Source organism: Anabrus simplex, chromosome 11 (assembly GCF_040414725.1).
Source record: "Anabrus simplex isolate iqAnaSimp1 chromosome 11, ASM4041472v1, whole genome shotgun sequence".
Lineage (NCBI taxonomy): Eukaryota > Metazoa > Arthropoda > Insecta > Orthoptera > Tettigoniidae > Anabrus > Anabrus simplex.
In genome coordinates, this window is record NC_090275.1 from 109,902,811 (window position 1) to 109,908,935 (window position 6,125).

Sequence of the window (6,125 nt, forward strand, 5' to 3'; positions counted from 1 at the left end):
TACAAGCTGTGGCAATTGCTCGACTGGAATACTGAACGTTAGTTTGTTCACAGTGATCGTTCTTAAACTTTTCCAGTGGTGTCCTCCTTTCTAAGCTCTACAAATGCCTTCCATACCGGCATTACACTCATTACAAATACTGTGCTTTTTCTCAGAAGTGCCTTATAAGAGTCAGAATTTTGTAAGCACTGCAACTGCAAGTTGGTGTTCAAAATAAGACTATAGAGAACTAGGTGAAGTGCCCGTTCGTCGTACGCATTTATGAACAAATATTAATGTGGTCCGTAACTACAGGATGTCTCCTAGAGACCTAGAGCGAACGCACGGTGCTAAAGAACCTGCCTCGGCCGGACTTCTGTCGCGCGCGGTGTTTGTACTCTGCGCTAAGGGACCTGCCTCGGCCGAACTTCTGTCGCGCGCGGTGTTTGTACTCTGCGCTAAGGGACCTGCCTCGGCCGGACTTCTGTCGCGCGCGGTGTTTGTACTCTGCCTCGGCCGAACTTCTGTCGCGCGCGGTGTTTGTACTCTGCGCTAAGGGACCTGCCTCGGCCGGACTTCTGTCGCGCGCGGTGTTTGTACTCTGCCTCGGCCGAACTTCTGTCGCGCGGTCGCACTGCTTTGGGCATGAATGCAGTCTTGTATGAAACCTTCCCTTTAAAAATGCTGGAAGTGTCATCCTTCCTGGCTTACAGAGGCAACTACATTCTGTCTGACGCGAGTGTAGTGTTTTCTTTCAGTTCCTCCAATGAGTGAGGATTTGTTCGATACACTTGTTATTTCAATTAACCCCACAAGAAAAAATGGCACACTGTTAGGTGCGAAGAACTAGGGGGAAATAGGCCTGCACTAATCTGCAAACATTTCCGAGATTGTAAGAAGGGAATCTTCTGTTGTATGAGCAGGGACTGAATCTTGTTGAAACCACCCACGCGATTTTTCTTCTTCCTTTAACTGATGGAAGAACGGTGTAAAAATGTCATCTTGCTATCTCTCTGCATTTACTGTCGTCTCGAAAAAATAGGCCCAATTATTCTTCTTGCACTAACAGTACACCAAACACCAATCTTCCTATCGTAATGAGAACACCATTAATATTTTCTGCACACCAATTTCGAGAGTTATGACTGTTCACACGACCATTAAGGTACGAAAATTCAGTGTTACAATAATAAAAGCCTCATATTGTTAACAGCTGAGATTTAGACTGGCGACTCATACTTCACAGCTCCAACACGTGCAGGCTGCTTACAAGTTCAAGAACTATCCACGCCTTTTCCATACTACAGCTGCCGTGGCCCAGAGTACAAACACCATGCGTTCGGTCTGGATTTATAAGAAAAGTGAAAAGGACCAGGAAGGAGAAGGAGTAAATCGTTTTATAGATAACCAGTTTGTTCCCTCACTTTCTCAGTTGTAGGTGAGTTAATGCGTACCTTCGGAATTGGATTCGCCATTTATTTATTTATTTATTTATTTATTTATTTATTTATTTATTTATTTACACTGAGTGGCCAAAACGTCATGGGAAGACACTGAATGTGATGTTAATAAGGAGTTGCTCCACCGCGAGCCCTCAAAACAGCAGCAATACGGTGAGGAAGCGGCTCTATAAGGTGTTGGAATCGTTCTGGAGTGATCTGAACTGACGCATCTTACACTATACCCACAATTGGTCTTACGTAATTCGTGCAGGGTTCATGGAGCGTACACCAGGATCGACAGCATCCCATGAATGCTCCATTGGATTAAGATCAGGGGATCTGGAGGGCCAATCCATGGTCGTAACTTCACTGGAGTGCTCCTCCAAGCACCTGCGTGACACCATAGATCGGTAACAAGGCGCATTGTCCTGTTGAAATACGGCATGAACATCAGCCTAATCTAGGCCCAAAAAGGGATGCAAATGGTCAGAAAGAATATCCACATAACGTGCACCTGTCAGCGTTCCCTGCAGCCAGCCAATGGGGCCTAATTGCGACCATGAGAACGCCGCCCAAACCACAACTGAGCCACCTCTCTGGACACAAGCTTTTTTGACACGCAGGATCCACAGCTTCATGGGGCGTACGCCACACTCTCACGCGCCCATCAGCTCGATACAACAGGAACCGGGATTCATCGGACCATTCCGCACGCCGCCACTGTTCCATGGTCCACTGCCGATGTTCGCGGGCCCATGCACGTCGTTGATCTCTGGGTCGTGGTGTCAGCAAAGGGACACAAGTTGGCGTCGGCTGGTGAAACCTATGCCATGCAGTTGCGTCCTTAGCGTCCTTACAGTACTGGTAGAAATGCGTTCCAGACTCCCATCATTCAACTGGGCGGTGATCTCACTCACAGTAGCCCGCCGAGCGCCCAGTATGGTTCTGCGGAGGCGACGTGATGTCCGTTCGTTAAACACCTGAGGTCTTCCCATGCGGCAGTTTACGTGGGTGGTAACATTCTCTCTGCGATATTGAAGATCCACCCTCGACACTGTTAACCTCGGAAACCCGAATTCACGTGTAATCTCCGCAATGATATGACCTATGCGCCGTGCGCCGATAATCATCCCTCTTTCAAAGTCGGTTAAGTCGCTACGTGTTGCCATTTTCACGACACTGGTGTCTGTGATGGAGTGCTCAACTACGCCACAGCTAGCCGCATCGTACACGTGACATTTTATAATGGGACACCCCTTCCCGTGGTTTTTGGCTACTCAGTATATTTATTTATTTATTTGTTTATTTATTTATTTATTTATTTATTTATTTATTTATTTATTTATTTATTTATTTGCCGGCCCCGTTGTGTAGCCGTAGCGTGCCTGTCTCTTACTCGGAGGCCCCGGTTCGATTCCCGGCCAGGTCAGGGATTTTTACCTGGACCTGAGGGATAGTTCGAGGTTCACTCAGCCTACGTGATTAGAATTGAGAAGCTATCTGACGGTGAGATAGCGGCCCCGGTCTAGAAAGCCAAGAGTAACGGCCGAGAGGATTCGTCGTGCTGACGACACGACACCTCCTAATCTGCAGGCCTTCGGGCTGAGCAGCGGTCACTTGGTAGGCCAAGACCCTTCAATGGCTGTAGTGCCATGGGGTTTTGTTTGGTTATTTATTTATTTATTTATTTATTTATTTATTTATTTATTTATTTATTTATTTATTTATTTATTTATTTATTTATTTATTTATTTTATTGTTTCAAAGATCACATGAGCTAATCCTCGTGTCGGGATAGTACCTTAAAGCAATGGCACATGTACCATATTAAAGACAAATTGAATTATGAATAATACAGAACTCATTAAAATTTATAATAATTTAAATCTAAAAATATTACAAGGCAGTACTGTAAAGTCTCGGTAGTTTGAGCTGAAAAGTAAACAATTACAACACTTATATCCACAGAAAGCGATGCTTTACGTTTCGAGTGAGATGAATTTCGAAACGAGGGACATAAACTTATCACTTTAGTGGCTGTTGTGTACGATGTACAGTACTTATTTTAAACTGAATATTTAATTATAAGTCATTTTGCCATGACGTCACCTAAATCACCCATGCTTGAGTCATGCAGTGATATTTCTGTCTTTTGTTTTGTTGTGAGAATGTTGCCAAGAAAGATATAAGATGTGTGTTCATGGAGTTGTGTTCTAATAAAAAAATCAGCATTAATTTCATTTAAAGCCTGAACAGTCCACTGAGCTACCATGGTCGTAAACATGGTCGTCTGTTCCTGCATTTATGAAGATAATACGAACATTTTGATATATGTGATATTTATCTGTTAGAAATGGATTAACCTATATGTTACGGTGTTTTGTGGTGGACTGACGTGAAAGAAGGTGCGGGCATGAATGGGTCTATCTACTACAATCAAAAGATGAATTAAAAGCTTTAAAATTAAAGTGATATATCTTTTCTCCTCTTTATTTTCTCAACTGCAAAAATATTAACAAACAAGTCACTCAGCGACGGAACAAGATTTCAGGTACAGTAGTTTAAATACAAGGTAGGAGAAGTCAGAAAATCAACAAATTGGTCAATTAATCATCTGAGCTTGAAGCTCCAATTTTATAAGAGTTGTTTGAGCAATATTGCTCCACACCTCAAACGTTAAGGATACAGGTCTCCCCATATCATTTACAGAGTATATCTACAAGAACTCTTATGAGTTGTCAAGGGGACTGAGCTGCGAACCTAATACCATTACAACCCGAGCATCTTTGCTCACTGAAAATTTAGTTTCCAGGCCACTCGAGGCACAACCTACATTTAAGAGGTCAAACAGATTTCACCGTCTTCAGCACTCAACAGTTTAACCACTTAACATAAATAACTAGGTTTTACAGGAGTATCGAATACTCATTCTACCGGGCCTTGGCGGGGAAAAAACACAGGTTAAAGTTACTGGCCCAAAAATAAAAATGATGCGGAGGCAGACATTTGCTCTCCTTGAAATGTGCACACAAGGTTAAAACCCTATTTGGGCTTCTGGCCCGAAGTTACAGAGGCTAATACTATTCTACTGAGGTGACTAGATGGAAAACATTTAAGTTACAAGGCTACAAAGAGAAAACGCTTACAAAACCAGAGTCACCTCAAATAGAAGTTGATAGGGAAGTCGAGAGGGTGTCACACTCTCCATTCCCGAATTTCCGCTAAGTTTATGGGCTAGTTTGAGATTTACATTTCAAGAAGAAGTTTATATTATTGAAGAAAATTAAAGTTACATTCTTAAATAATGGAAACATTCCCCTCGGGTTAGCTGTCAGAGGCTATCTCCTAGTTAGTACATGGCTGCCATTAACTTATTGCACTGGACTGCTCGATGAAGGGCGAAACGCCCCCTGCCTCCAATATTAGCACACACTCAGTACACTTGACGATCAAGAAGACAAGGTAGCTCGAAAAAGTGCCAGCTACTGTACCCGAGAGGAAGGTTCGAGAGAGCTCTGGACTAATGCCCGACACACCCCCCATTTTTATTGGATAATTAAATATGTAGAAGAAAACGCTGATTGGTTGAACATTAAATACAGGAATTTTTCTATTGCCCACTTTTGAAGTTGGCGGCAGGAGGTCGAAGTGTTGACAACTTTAACATATCAAAAAGAAAAGACAGTAAACTCAGTGCAGTAAACTTAGGAATACAAAATTATGTTATCACTTTAGTAGCGGCATCTGTTGACCAAAGTCCAAACTTCTTGCTCTAGTTGTTTGAAGTTTTAAGTGTAAGATGTCATTTCACAAGGCGCTTGATTCAAATGAACGGCACTATACATTAGTCAGTATTGTGATGGCGGCAGATTACTTGAGCTGCAAATGCAGAGACACGACCGTGCTGCAATCTGGTGGAGAAACAATTGAACAAGGTTAAGTTCGCTGTTCCTTGATTCATAATCTCTCAGACTATCCGTGTTTACATTACTGTGAAGCGGAGTTCAACCAGTCAGAGACGATTTGTGATGAAACAGTGTGGAAAGTAATTACAGTGCGGTAAGTGCGGAAAGTAATTACAGTGCGGTAAAGTGTCATTTTCCGTTTAACAGTGCGGAAAGTAATTACAGTACGGTAAAGTGTCATTTTCCGTTTAACAGTGCGGAAAGTAATTACAGTACGGTAAAGTGTCATTTTCCGTTTAACAGTGCGGAAAGTAATTACAGTACGATAAAGCGTCATTTTCCGTTTAACAGTGCGGAAAGTAATTACAGTACGGTAAAGTGTCATTTTCCGTTTAACAGTGCGGAAAGTAATTACAGTACGGTAAAGTGTCATTTTCCGTTTAACAGTGCGGAAAGTAATTACAGTGGGGAAAAGTGTCATTTTCCGTTTAACAGTGCGGAAAGTAATTACAGTGCGGTAAAGTGTCATTTTCCGTTTAATAGTGCGGAAAGTAATTACAGTACGGTAAAGTGTCATTTTCCGTTTAACAGTGCGGAAAGTAATTACAGTACGGTAAAGTGTCATTTTCCGTTTAACAGTGCGGAAAGTAATTACAGTACGATAAAGCGTCATTTTCCGTTTAACAGTGCGGAAAGTAATTACAGTACGGTAAAGTGTCATTTTCCGTTTAACAGTGCGGAAAGTAATTACAGTACGATAAAGCGTCTATTTCCGTTTAACAGTGCGGAAAGTAATTAC